Below are 15,640 nucleotides of genomic sequence, written 5' to 3'. Positions count from 1 at the left end.
AAATGCTCATGAAATAAAATCAAGTCACATCCATCTAATTCCTGACACATTAGTCACTCTTGCTTTGATATCCTGGCCCTACACAATTTCATCAGTATGTATAGCAAGCTTACTTCTTGGCTTCTTAAATTTTTTTTTATTCCATTCTTCACAGAGAAAGACAAAATCTTACAAACAGGTCTGAAAAATGAAATTATGTCCACCTTTAGTCAGGAAAAAAAAATCCTGCATGGATTCAAGCAGTCTTGTTTCCCACAGAGGTCTGCATTTCCACTATCGTATGCTAGAAGTTGCATTACTAAGGGAAAAAAGAATAGGAAAGTGTAACTTAAATTCAAAGTTTGCCAATTAAAAGATTCAATTATACATGTCTGATTTAGAAGGAGGTAAAATTATTCAGAAACTGTTTTTTGATATGAGGACATAAGAATTAATAGTAATTCAATGCATTTTGTGGTTTGTTATACAACGAATCAGATTAATATAAAGAAAACAGAAAGGAAAATTAATGAAAAAACATTAGCTAGCTGATTATTTGTGTTCAAGTAGAATATTTTAGCTTTGTGCCCATTAAATATTTCCTGAAAAAATTGTTTAATACATTATTTTAATATCTATTAGACCCTTAGTATTTGAGTTTCTCTTGTTTCTACTTGGATGCTGCAGAGTGCTACTTTATAAGAGAGAAGAAAAGAAATAATTGTTCTTTCTAGAAGTAGTTGACTGACTGAGTGATTTGAACTAGTAGAAAACCTATATAAAATCTGGAGCAAGAAAATAAGGATATGCTAATAGCAAAAAAACCCCACAAATATTTCATAAAAATCCTGATCCATCATTGGGTAAATACAAGCTGGTACATCAGTGGGTTTTTTGAAGGTATCTGAATTCAACAGTCAAAAGTTAGAATCTTAGTAATTACCATTTGAACTAGTGTTGGTTGCTTTTTTTCTCAGTGTTTATTGTTTATTTGACTGCATTTCAGTCAAGGGTCAGCATCACATCATACAATGTCATCCGTTGTCCACCAGACAATAGGAAAATACCAGAAAATAGGTACTAGAGTACAGATGGATGTCCCTTTAAGTGGAATTTTCTGAAAAATAATTATTTTTCATTCCAGTATCTAGAAAGATAAAAAAGCAATAGTGCAATTATTTGTGCTACATCTATTAAACTAAATAAAGAGAGCCTTAACTTTCCAGATCTTCAGACTCTTAGTTATAACAGATACTTAAACCTGACTGGAAAGAGTGTAAGAACACCAAAATTGGAATTTTACCATGCTACAATGGAATCATATAATTTTAAATTGTAATTATAGTTTATAGTTATTACCCAAAAGCAATTTCAAATGTTTCCCAGCCCACAACTGTAGATGAAGTTTTCCATCCAGACCCATTTCCTTGTGCAATAATTATGCAGTAATTTTTACCTCTGCTTTAGTTACTTGGATCTACAGCAGAAAAGAAGCCAAAAGGTTAAGTCAAAATTGTGATTCTGTTCAGAAGATCCAGAACAAGTAGGGAAAAAAATTATTTATTTCATAACTCTTATTCAGGTTTATCCAGGTTCATTATATTAACCAAAATTATTCTTTTTTTCAGAAGGTTGTTCTTATAAAAGATAAAAATAAAGATCAGGAAAATAAACACTAAAAATAGAATTATATATTAAAAGGATTTACCTGGACTTTCTGAGTAGAAAATGTCCTTTGGGAACAAAAGCAAAAGTCTCAGACATGTGATAGACAGCCACTATAGTAGATTAACTTGTGTGGAAAAATTTTCACTACAGTGTGAAGGATTTAGAAATATTACTGTAGGGGCAATTGAGGATTTTTATTGCCCCATTCTAAAATAAGAACTTAACATTTATGAGTTAGAAATTAAATTTTTCAGGCATAGTGAAGTATGAAGGTTTTTCTAATGCCAAAATGTCATCCCATAGTGAAGGAAAAGTTGCACTAGTAACGCACCCTCTTTTGCAGCAAATAAAGTTTATATTCCATTTTAAATGCGAATTTTTAAAATTAAGTACTCAAAGATGATCATTATCCTAGGGAATAAACTGCAAACTGTGTCTGTATATCCTGAGTAATAATGACTAGCAGAAGTGTGGTGCTTTTTAATACTGCACAGTTTCATTTTACAAATTAAGTTCCTATAATAGGGATGATGGGTGACAAAAAGGCATTAAGCGATGTTTGAGCTAAAAGATAATGTAAGACTAAAAACGTAATATACCTGTATCTATAAGCCTTTGATAAGGGAAAATATAACAGTTTATTGACTATTTTTTGTTTGCAGAAACCAGTCCTATTTTATAGGAAAGAAAAAAGTTAGAATTAAGGTTGTCCGTATGGAGGAGAAGTTGCCTGATGAATGAATATATTTCCTAAAGCAAAACGTGTAATTAAAATATTTATTGAGATTGAAAGCTTATGGACACGTGTCCTAAACATGAAAATGTAAAAGAGAGGGCAGGAAAACAACTCCACAGAAACAAAAGAAAATGGTGAATTTCAAGAGAAAAGTAAAAATGTAAAATATTCCATTACTGATATTAGATTTTTTTCTCACTAAGTGTTTCAGCTTAATCTTTTTCCTCAGTGTAAATGATGCAACAATAGAGTGGTTTTTAGGTGTATCCAATGAAACCTCTCTGAGCCATTGACATCATAATCTGCACACAATAATGGTTGTTTTCTTTTAAAATCTTAGCAAACTTTTAATGGGAAAGGTCTATAATGAGGTTTTATATTTCTAGGCTTCATTACTTTTTATGAAGCAAAGCAAAGTACACTTACTGGAGTACAGAGATAAAAAAAGTCCTAAAAGGGTTACAACTAAGTAATGACTGGAAATAAAACAACATTTTTAGTATGAACAATAGCTTATTTTTGACTTTAATTTTAACTTATGTTCTACTTCAAAACTGGTACATTTCCTTGTACATGTACTCCTACCTTTTATGGTGTTCTTAAAGTAAGTTTGGACACTTTTGAAACCTGAAATTATGTAGTATTTCTTGTGCAATCAGTATTAATTCTCAGGACCAACATAATGCAGCAAATTCTGATCAAATTCTGATCAAATTTTCCAGTTCATCTGAAAAATCCTCAAATCCCAGAGAGATTTCAAACTTGGTGGTCTTCCAGAAGTACAGCCTGTGAAGGGGCACTCTTGGCAAAATAAATGTTGAAAAGAATGCCTACATTCTAGCAAAATACCATTTACAGGAATATGTAAAGGTAAGATTTTAACAAAAATAAGGTGATGTTTGAAATTAGTTTACTTGTTTAAATATTTAATAGGCGGAACAATGAACTTAGGGGAACAGCTCATGTCCATGTTTGTAGCACTTAGAAAAGGTATAATTATTTTCAGTATCATTTAGAATATTATACTTGAGTTCTATACTGGGTAATGTTCAGTAAAGCACAATTTTGACTTTTTATCCACACAAGTCAGTAGTATAAGAAAAAAAAACCAAAACCAACAAAACAATACAAACAGGTGGTTTTGGCAAGAAAACAAGTTAATATCTTGCTTAAGAGCTCAAAGACCAAACAAATCCAAAGAGATGAAAAAAGCGTGTGTGAGTGGTGTGGGAGCTTGCAATTAATGAGTTGGAAAACACTGGATCAAACTAATTTGAAGTAACTTCATACAATTCTCGTTCTGAGAAACAGATTTCTTGCAGGAAAAATAAGACTTCTGTTCACTGAAAAACAGTCTTAGCCAGGTTGGGTGTCTCTCCAAAAATGTTGACATAAAGCTGATTTGGTTAAAAACCTCACTCTTTATCTGCTGTTCAGTTTTTCTCCAGTTTTCAATGGTACCTCTAATGTTTACAAGCCAAGAGGTTTTTCCAGATCTTTGCAGTCTAGCTTTCAACATAGCCTGCATAACTGTAAAATTGAAGGGTTGATAATAAGCAAAATACTCCTTTGCATTAACTTATCTCTTTTATCTCTTATATTATAGAGAATCCTTCTTACTGCGTTGTTACTTACACGTGATGGAATTATACACCTTTTTCTTTTTTCAAAAATTTCTTATTTCTTTCTTTTTAGACGAAGAATGCTGTTGTGTGGGATTAATTTCTTAGAAGTGTTATCAATTCTGATAGAAATTTGCTTTGGTCTTCTAATATTTAAAAAAGTATATTATAGTTCCATATCTTCATTCCTTCATCCTTTTGTGTTACTGTTGAGCCTGTCAACAAGGGTGCTAGCGAGCCTCACTCCCTTTGGTTTATTATGTGCTTCTGATCCTTCTGGCAGATGGCAAGATACTATATGAATAACAAATAATGACAGAGAAAGATAAAAATAACTCTTTAAAAGCTATTTAAGCCTCTCTAAAGATATTCACCTTGCAAATGAGAAACTTCTATTTCATGCAGCGTATAAATCTTGACAATATCAAAACTAATGCCTGTGCTGAAATACTGGTCTTGAAATGACAATGCTTATTGAGGCCATATATTACTTTGTGTTTGGATATTTTTCGCCAGCTGGAATTCTTCCCCAGATAATTTTTACTCTATCTGGAATAATTATTTGGGGTTTTTGCTGTTGTTGTTCTTGTGTTAGTTTTTTCCAGGAGGTCCAATATATTTTATTAGATTTTCAGTTTTGTCCAAAAACAATTGCCAAAGGGAAAATCACTTGAGAATAGAAGCATGTCAGCTACAGTATGTATAGCCTGCGGCATCCCCAACCCATGCCCTGTGGCACATCCTGCAGTTTGTGCCCACAGGAACTACAAGCAGGTGGCAATGTAGTTTCCTGGCTGATGATCATGGGCTGAACTGTGCTCCTGCTAGAGCTGGCTCTGGTGAACCTGTCAAATACAACATCAGTTCTTATCATTGTCTCATGAGAGAGTTATTGCTTTGATTGATCTGTGGAGTTGCCAACTACAGGGTGCTGTGCAGGTTTGGGAGGTTTTCTGATTGTTTTTGGTTGCTTAGTTGGTTTTGTTTGCTTGTTTATTCTGAGCTTGGAATAAGTTTACAGCCATCAATCAACACATACCTGACAAGTTCTTCATCTGGACTGTTTAGTATTATTAATTTTTTTGATTTCTTGTTGTCAACTTCGATGTGGTTTAATCCAGTTTGTTTCTCAATCAGTTTAATTGAGAAATGTCTATTTGGAAATCTTCTGTTCCACAATTCATATCCATCTCAAAAAGAGTCCAGTCAGTAAAACATGCTTGAGTATTTATATTATTCTTCTCTTTACAAGTTTTAGGATCAACTACTCAGCCAGTGATTAGGAGACTAAACAATCAGAAAAATGAATGGCATGGTAGATGTTTCTTACTCTGTATCTTGGGCACTCTCACACACCTCACAGAGCCTAGCTGAAACATTCTCACACAGGTATTTGTGGCTGCAGATGGTCTTTGGTGCGCACTTTCTCGTGGGAAAAAGGTATTTGTCAAGGCTGATGAGGAGCAGCAGCTTCTACAAAGGCCTGGTAACTGTCTGTAAGCCCCTTTGTGTTTAGATCATATTAGTGTACCATAACAGAATTTCACTGCCCAACATTAATTTATTTCAGTGCATATAAAAAAATCCAAACAAGCATTAATTTCTTCTAAGACTATAATTATTTTAATGAATGTTTTAGATACTTAGCAGATATAACTTCTGTTTTATTTTATTTTTCTCTTCAAACTTTCTAGAAAAAAGGAAAAGGGAAAGAGCATGATGAAGAGGAAAAGTCAAGGGAAAAAAAGAAATGGAAATCTTTCTTTGGACCAGTTATTGTGAGGTGCTGCTGGCCTGTTTAATTTACATTTATTGCAAAATATGAAGAAGGTTTTTGGATGAAATTTAAGAAAGAAACTGAAAAAACAAAAGTTCTGCTGGTCAGATGCCAAAATACAATTGTAAGTCTTGTAGACTTTTATTTCCCTGATTGTGTATCCAGATATTTAACTTCTAAGAACTGTGTTCCTGACTTCTCCTAGTTTCTTTGGATTTTAATTATTTTTCCTAGCATGTTCTTGTATTCCTGAGATTTTGCTCTTAGACAGATTCTATTAGATCATTCCATTACTTTAAGTATCAGGTAGAGTTAATTTTTTATCCTTCAGATCTGTCTTTTCTTCTCTTTTCTCTCTAGAGCCCTGTTTGTTGCATCCCAGCACGGTCTTTCTTCTTTACTGATATCTGTAGTTCAGGGGTTTTGTACTTTTGCCGACTGTGAAACTCTTTTCTATCTTCTGAGGCTACTTCCTTCAGACCTGCATTCCTTTTCTCCTTCTCAAACAGGAAAATGGAAAAGAGAACTGTAGGGGACCTGTAGGGTACCCATCTGTGTTTCTGCCACGTGCTTGAGAATTTCATTATGGAAGTAAAATTCGAGGTGCTGAACTTTCCATGATTCTTTTATTAAGGACAAAAAAATACCTTTAATATCCCTTAATAAAATAAGAACAAAATGAAAAAAAAATTGTACTGTTTTTATGAAGTATTATTAGCAGTTTGATAGTTGATGGTCCATGTAATTGAACATAGCAAAAGGTTTTTGTCCATGGATATAACATACATATTTATTCTTTCTCCTTCTGGGAATTAAACCCTTTCTGAATGAATCCCACCCACAAGCCCCTATTATCCTATCAGAATAGACAAGAAATAAATCTCAAAGGAAATACTGTCACGATATTGTTACTGGGGAAATGAAATGCCATGTAGAAAGAGACATTCTGATAGTCTAGAAAAAGCATGAACTACAAGTAGTAATATATCAGTAGGCAGTTTAAATCAAAGAAAATGTATATTTCTAGCATAATTTCAAATAAGCAATTATGCTGAGTATTGACAAACTGCATCACTGTAAGGATTTTAGGATTAAGAAAGACTATTCTTTCATATTTGCTCTTACTTCTGTTTACATTTAAAACATACTTTATGGGAAGAAATCTTAAGTTAATCTTTATATTTCTATTTAATTCAAGAGAGTTTCCTGTAGAGTATTCCCTGGAGAAATATCCATATTCTGTTTAAGTGTTTGATGAAGGTAGTGATTTGTCACAGAAGGCATATGCAACAATAAGGAAAATATGTCAGTAAAGTTTAAAAACCTCTTTCACAAATTTGTCCAGAAATTATATCCTCCCTGGTAAAGAAAGCAAGATAGTATACAGCACTTCAGTTCAGACTTACAGAATTTATTTTTTAAGATTATCCACTCTATTGGTTGTGGGTGACTGTAGGGGAATAGATTGTGGGAGGTTAGGAATGGGACTGCAGTTGAGCCTCATCCCTCTTGGGGTGCAGCTGTGTAAGATGGTGAACAACACTGAAGGAGAAGCAGCATGGAATGCTGATGTGTACTGACCAAACACAAAAAAGTAAAAGATGTTATGCATGTGTGAGAAAAGGTACAAAGAGTTAGGAGGAGAGAGGTGTTGTTGGAACCAGCAGGTTGTGCTGTGAGAGGAAGGAGTCAGAGTTGTGTGGTGCTGAATCTGGGATTGTAACAGAGAAAAGGCAGAAGGCTTTAATAAACTGCTGATGTTTGCTCCCATCTTTAGCATCAGTCTTTTGAGCCCGCTGTCAATCAGAGGAAAGGGATGAAAGTTTATAGATAAGGGACTGATGCTTGTGTCAGTCGAGAGTCCACTGTCAATTCAATTAGTGTCCATGTAAGGGCTGAGTGACAGCAGGTGACTGTCTCTCTAATTGATTAAATGGACTGTTTTATGGTTCTTAGGAATGTGTAGCCAAAGCACACTGGTAAGATTTTGCACTTTCCCATCCAAGTTCCTGATCCACACCTATACAGACATTATTCTAATTTCTTAGGTGCTGTTTCAGGGGCTACATATTCATAAACATGAACAGAGGAGGAAAAGTTTGCTGAGTGAAGATCTGATCTCAGATAAGAAATATGCCATGCATGTAATTTATATTGGTACCACAAAAATTGGTATGTAGTTCATTTTACCAATAAAAAAAAAACAGGTGCTAGATAAAAATCTAGTAAACAGTAGGAAATTTTTTCTCCCATCTATCTATTAGAAGTGGTGGTTTGGATAATTAATAGGTCTTGACTTTTTTGTAATGTAAGTGTCCCTCAGCATTAGGCTTCATTAAAGGCAGTACTAAATAAATATTCATGGCAGTGCCTACTCATTGAGATAGGGTCACTTAGACAGAGTGTTCTATTAAAAATACATTTAATTTACTTGTGGTTGTCACCCAGTTGGTGTGAGAATTGATACTGTGACCAGTAGCCTTTGTCAGGATTCATGGGGAGAGGTCATGGAAAATCTATTGGTCAAAATGTCAATTAGCTTCCCTAATAGATTATACCTGTGAGTGTTGCAGCCCTATCTTTAAGCAAATGGATGGTCTATCTCAACAACAGGCCACCTTCATGAATATTTTATTGGATGTTCTAATTGAAGTATATTACCAAATTACAGTGTGCATATAAAGAGATGCATTGGAGGTTCCCAGAAGCAGTCAATGGGATATAATAGTGGATTAAATATAGAAGGATGCAACTGTTAATGTTCTTAGGAAAAAAAAGAAAAAATCTCAAGCTATTACAAAAACAGATGCTGAGCTGATGATATGCTTCCCAGAAGTTGATACTTAGGATTTACCTGTAATGCTGTCTCTGCAAAAAGATTAAGAACTCCAAGCCAATGATAAACAAGCTGACTCAGTGTTACAGTCCAGTTTGTAAAGTTTTCAGAAATACCTTTGCCTGAATTAAGGTGCAAATGAGACCATATGCCAAAGTCAACAATATGGGTTTTGTTTGACAGTGAATATGAGACAGACAGAAGAAGAAGGAAGAGAAAGAAATAGAAAAGATGTAGGAGAAACAGAAAGGGAATGACAGAGACAGAATAAAGAAAATATCACCAGTCCATGGATCCCACCAGCATCCTGATGATCCTCTCCAGTTGGTTTTCTTGGTGATGAGGTTCCCCCAAAAAGCACAGAATCCATTGGATTAATACACGCTCAGGCCAGGTGGGAGTGCCCAGGTACCTCCTCAGAGTGGAGCAGTTTGACACAGTCTCTTGCAGCACACTCTGGATCTCTTGCATTATTTTGCATCATGTGCAATGCTGTGGTGCAAGAATTCTGGGGAGCACTTTGGGGGTCTTTGATGGATTGTGACACCCCCTCAGCTGCCTCTCATGTGAGTGTCCTGTGGATGTGGCCTGTGGTGATGGGGGTTTCACAGCTGGGCTGGTTTGTGTGAGGGAGGATGGGTGTTCACTGCCTCTGACCAGAGGTCACACCACACATCCAAAACCTTCTCCCCCTTCCTCATTTTGGGGGCAGTCTGTGTGAACCTGGCCTCTGTGGGTTGTGGTCTCCCCCACCCCAAACCCAGCCAGGGATGATTCTCAGCACAGCTGCTGGGTTTGGCTTTCTTGTGGATGCATTCTTCTCCCTCAACCTGAGATGATTGAACAAGTGTCCCCTTTATCTTGCCTAAGTCCAAGGTTCCAGTCAGGCATCTTCAAGGAGGTGTGGGCTTCTGTGGTTGTAGCTTCTCTATACAGTTTTTGCTATAATGGGCACAACTCCTTCACAAAAAGACACAAACCACTTCAGTCCCTGACACTCAGGTACTACAAGATATTTTGATATATGGAGCTCAATAAAATAGCTTGGATGTTTTTTCTTTACTTGGAACTCCAAACACACTGTTCAAGTGGTGAGGAAAGGATGCCCAGCAGTCTGACCTTGCAGCATAAAGGGAACAACTATTCCAGAGTGCATATCCTGGCAAACTGATGTTGAAAAGATCATTTTTCAGTTTTGCGTGTGCCATAAAATTTCCCTTGAAGCTGGTACAAAAGGATAACATTATAATTTTTCTATTTATAGGAGCACACCATGCTGTTTTTATGGAGGCTAATTTCACCTTAAATTGTATCAGTAGAGCTAGTAAGTCTAATTGAGCTTATTTCTCCTTCCTTTTTTTATTAAAGAAGGAGGCAAAGATACAGAAATGAGAACTGCTGTCTTAGTGGAACTGCAGAGGCATCCCTAACATGCCTGGAAGTAAACAATTTTTCCTGGAAACTTTCCATCCATCAGTAAGATTGTTCTAGAAATGTGAAACCTGACTCCAAATCTTACAGTTTTTTATGACAGAACTTTACTGATAGACATTTGGTAGTAGCATGTGCATGACAGAACAACCATCTGACAGCAGGAGTTAAGAGAGCCAGGAAGATGTGTCAAGTCAAAGGTGAAGGGTGAGGCTGCAGCAGCTCAGTGTAAGGGACATTTTGCTGCAGCTTAAGCTTGTCCACAGGAGGAATGAAAACTCCAGCACGCTGTCCCAGCTGATGATCTCAGTCTCAGATCTCTTAAGAACCTATAATTAAGATTAAATGAGTTTGTCACTAAAGCATTTTCTCAAGGGATCTCATTTGGAGGACTGGGCAAAGCAGTCTGAGACAGAACATAGATTTCTACTTGGTTAAGCTTGGTAAGAGCATTGAGCAATACTATTTCTAGAAAGATAAAATAATCTCTAGACAAAATAACCTGTAATTTAGTTATAAAATAACTTGGAGAAACACAGTATGCTTATAAACTCTTTTGAACTTCTTTTTAATTGAAAATAGTATTTCCTGACTGCTAAATCAAAATGAACTCTGTTCTGAGTTTATTGCTTGTTAAACAGCATTGATATTAAACACTTTTTCCTGGAAGGAGAAGAAGAGTAGCTAAAACCTAAGCAGATAAAATAGAGAGTTTTATGCATGAAGAGTGTCCTGGAAAATGACATCCAGATTCTTGTATTAATTGGAAGAATATTTCCAACATGTAATGTTCTGCATTCCAGGAGATAAAATAGAAGACAGAAGTATCAGCAATCCTGTAGCCATGTTGAAGAGTTAAAATAGAGAGTTCAGTTTATTAAAATGGTTATACCATCTTTCTGAACTCTTTTAAGTAAAATACTTCTTTGAACTTTGAGCTGTATATTGTGGCTTCAAAAGCAGGAACAAAAAAATGACCTTTCCAATTAGTAGGTACTGGAAGCTGCGCTGAATGGTTTATAGCTATTAATAGTTCCTTTGGCTACTGACCACTAAAACAGATGCTTAAATTTATAGTAAATTCATATGCCAGGACTTCACATATATAGTAAATTCATATGTCTTTCTGAGAAAAGCAAATGGTCATTTAATTTATCACACTGTAATAAATCATTTTTCAGCCATGTTTCCAAAGGGCAATAATCTAGTTAATTTTCTGTTTCTGGTGTCAGATTAAAGTTTCTTGTCTTTGTAAATGGAACAGAGCAGTTTGGAAAGAATTCTGAAATTGCAGATGGAAAAGAGATATTCAAAGTGTATTCCCTGTTTAGACTGCTGGAAAATAAAAATGACAAAGAGATGTAATTTCTCTCTATCTTATGACAGTTAACATTAAAAATTAGAAAGCAAAAAATATGTTATATAGAGTCTACACAGGAGAATTATTACTTAATTAATGTTGAATTTAAGTTTAAAGTCCTATTACTCAAACATTTGATTGAGGTATCAGATACTTTTTCTTCACTCACAGCCGTTCCTCTTAATTTCTTTAGGAAAGGAAGTGCATGTGGTCATGTTGTCTATCTCCTGCCACTTTCCTGCTTATCCTCCTCCTAGATTTTCAATGTTTCTTTCAGATATGTCTGAAATAGGATACAGGAATCTTAGAGATAATTGATTTCCTCTACAATTTATGAGAATAGGTGATCAGGCAGAGGAAAGAAACTTTGTAGGTGTTCTGTCTAAAAGCTCTGACAATCTCTGAGAATCTCTTAATAATAGAGTCGGAGAACATAGATGGGTAAGTGCATTTGTAAATACACCAGTAATGAGAAATCAGAGTCAAGAATCACAGATTTATACAGAGTTGGTTTCCATAATGAGACAAGAGGTGAGTTTGCCATTTTAAAAGGCAGGAAAATCAAGAAAAAACTAGCAAGTTTAGAGTGAGTAAAGAAATAATTGCTTTGAATACTGCTGTTAAAGTACACACAAACCACTCTCAATTATTTTACCCAGAGATAAAAAATCAAAAAACCCCAGTGTCACAGCAAACAAGAAGTCTTATTCCATAATATTAATAATTCAAGCTGTTCAAAGCAATTATTGTATCTGTTCTACCCAGTGTGCTAAGAAAAATTGGAGAGCCAGAGTTGTAAACAGTGTCCAAACTCAAAGAGAGAAAATCACTGATCTTATATTCTTTTTCTTCCAAGAAAGGAATGCCATTGATCAGGGGAACTGCAACAATATCATCAGATATAACTATTTGATACAGAAAGATGTCTGGGTGAGGAGAAACCTCTGCTTTAACAAATTTATATGATTTTGTTTATTGTTTGGAATACGTTTAATGACATGAGTATTAATGCTTTCATCTGTTTGGCCTTTACTATTGATCCAATATCACGTTTTACCCAATATCTTCTAAAGTGAGATAATTTAAAGAATTTAGAGGTAGAAATAACAAAGCTAACAGGAAAAATGTCTTTAGTAATAAAAATGTGATAGTTATTGCTTTTTCACTTAAATCATAGTTTTATGGAAATAATATTTATCGAAAACAATTGTTCAGCATGGAAGGGAAAAAAACAAGGCAATATAAGTCTTAGCATATAAAATGAATCAAAGAATTAAAACTTAACACATTTTTTCTATGAATGCCTTAAAATATAAATTGGTACGTGAATAACCTTTAACTCTAATTATTTGGTAGCCAGGTTAAAAACTGAGAACTGGATTTTTTAATGTCTTTGGAAAGTGAAAAATGACCTGTTGATAGTTTTGCAATATTATGTGGTAACATATATAAATCAGAGGAAAGTGTGCATGTGTTTATATTTTTATGCCAAAAATTCATATATGCATTTCCTTTGTAAATGGAAATGTTTGGTTAGAAGTCCTATAAATTAAATATAATTAATAAAAGAAGGGAATATATTTAAAAAAGGGCAATTAATATCAAGTTTGAAACAGGTGAATATAATAAAAAATTAGAAGTTACTAAGTAACATAATCAAAGGGTATATGAAATAAGTAGAAGGAAGAATGTGAATTGTTATGGATAGAAATGGAAATGGTAACTCAAAAGATTTTTCATTATTATCAAAGTAAGAATTAATCAGGGAAGAAATTAGAACTCTGGAGGATGAGATGGGAGATGGGATGGTGAATGATGGGGAAATTATTGGAGTATTAAATTAATACTTGCTTAATATAGTTACAAAGTCTAATGCTAATGGATCAATAGCTGGCAATGACTTCATACTTAATTCTATGCATGTGCTGCTAGGCTTGTTTTGCTTCCTATCCCAGCACAGTTAGATTTGCAGGTAAGTTAGATTTGAATCTCATTAATTGTTTTTTAAGCTTCAACAACACAGATTGCAGATAGGCTCTTTCTACCACTGCAGTGCTTATTAAATTTGTATCATGTCTATTTAATGCACATGGTTCTCTGACATCCCTAGAGAAAATGTTTCACCCATCAGTGCTGCTGTTAACTTCTGCACACTATAAAGGAAAGTAGATACAGAGGATTCTACTGACAAACATTTCCCTGCTCCCATTTATCTTTTTGTATAGTGTAAACAAACACTCCTCTTTATGTATAAAAGTGCTGAAGTCAGAGAGTAGGCACTCCACTGGTTTCAGCTGCCTTTGATAAGACTGCTGAAAATGTAAGCCAGGGAAAGTAACTGAAATAACTGAATTTTTTTTTTCTTTAACAAAAATTAAAATTCTAGTCAAAAGCAAGCCAGTAAATGAAGTAGATACTAAGCTGATATTTAAAAACATCAAGTTTATTTGGAATACTTTAATTATACTGTCAGTTCCATAGATGGCAAATAGGCATTGAAATCACATTTCAGAGAATTAGTACTCACATCTGATATGGAAATGATCACATCTCATGTCTCCTCTAAAGATTTCTGTGCTTGTATTCTGCATGGACAATGGGAAGGGATACAATCCTTCTGTGCTGTCAGAAATAACAAAGCAAATCTAAGTATGCTGGGATTTCATCTTTCACAGACTAGAATTTTAATCAGTCTAATACATGTGTAACTAAGGAACTGTTTCTCTGGGTATTTTTCCTTAACTATTTTTAGAACTATATCCTCATTCATCAGTCAACCATTTAGTCCTTAAACAGTCCAATCAAATTATAATTAACCTTTCAAACTAAACATGAGACTAATAGAACCTCATTCTCAGCTTTAGCAATAAAGCTGGGGACTGGAAAGAGGTTGATCCTTGCAAGCAAATGCAGACAGGGCTTCAACCCTCTGCTGGCTGCCATGGTCTGCCTTTCAATGTCCTGAGTAGCTGTGTGTAGATTCCAGTGGGCAGTTTGGTTTTCCTTCTACTTCAGCAGACATTGGTCCTGGCAGCAGACTCTCCTGAGGTTTCAGCAGTGCTGCCATGCCTCTTGCCAGAGCGAGCCAGAGGCTGAAAGTCAGCCACAAGATGAATCTCTGGTGGAGATTCACAGCCTTTAGTGATAGTGCCAGTCTCACTGAAGGAGGGAAAAGGTACAATCCATAGGAAATTTTCCAATTTTGATAGTGTTAGTTTTGCTTGCTTGTTGGAGGGTTTTGCTTTTTGTTTCAGTTTTCCTTTATACTCTTTGATTGCTTATTATGTAAAGATAATATTTTTAAAATCAATAAATGATTGGTTTACATATCACTATCCCTAGCCTTGTAATGTTTGCAGAGACTAAATTTTTCTACGTGTTAGCTGAAGTATATTTTTAGAATTTTTCCTCATAAATACTGAAATTCCACTCTTCTTTTCAGAGATGCTGAACACAGTCTCATAGAAGTACAGGGAGGACATGCATTCCACCCTGTGATGCATCTACTCTAAAGCCTCCCTCTTAGTGACTTCACATTTGTATGTAGCAATGACTTTCTAACCAAACTGTTCTTCAAATAAATCACTACCACCAAACAAACAAAAAACCCAACAAACCAAACCTTTCCTCTTATGCCCATAGAGAGAGCCCCGATACTCTAATTATTAAAGAAAGCCTGTGGGTATCACATGGAACTTAGAACCACAGAATCATAGAATATTAAGGGGTTGGAATGAACCTTAAGGTTCATCTACTCCCAACCCCCCTGCCATGGGCAGGGACAACTCCCACTAGACTTGGTTATTCAAGGACCCAACCTGCTCTTGAATAGTGCCAGGGCTGGAGCATTCACAACCTCTCTTCCAGTATTGAACCTTCTTTCAGTTCATACCCATTGGTCTTGTCTTACCAGCTATTCATTGAAGGTATCAATTCATGAATCCTTCCCTCATGTTTCAGAAGCCATTGCCCCTTTTGCCATGCTTTTGCTCTATGCAGTATAACAGAATTCTGCTCACTGCCAAAATCACTGACCAGGCTCTGTGCTTTAAGTGAAATGTGTCTGGCTTAATTTAATACTCTAGTAATAAATATTTAAATATTTGGTCTGCTCCTCAAATCATTTCCCAACAATCCATCAAGTCATAATTACAAAAAGATATTTATCTTTACTTCAACCATATTTGTAAATGAGCAAACCAAGCATTTATGGTGAGGTCTGTGGATGCAT

Source organism: Catharus ustulatus, chromosome 2 (genome assembly GCF_009819885.2).
Source record: "Catharus ustulatus isolate bCatUst1 chromosome 2, bCatUst1.pri.v2, whole genome shotgun sequence".
In the NCBI taxonomy this organism is placed as follows: domain Eukaryota; kingdom Metazoa; phylum Chordata; class Aves; order Passeriformes; family Turdidae; genus Catharus; species Catharus ustulatus.
This window is presented reverse-complemented; position numbering follows the sequence as displayed.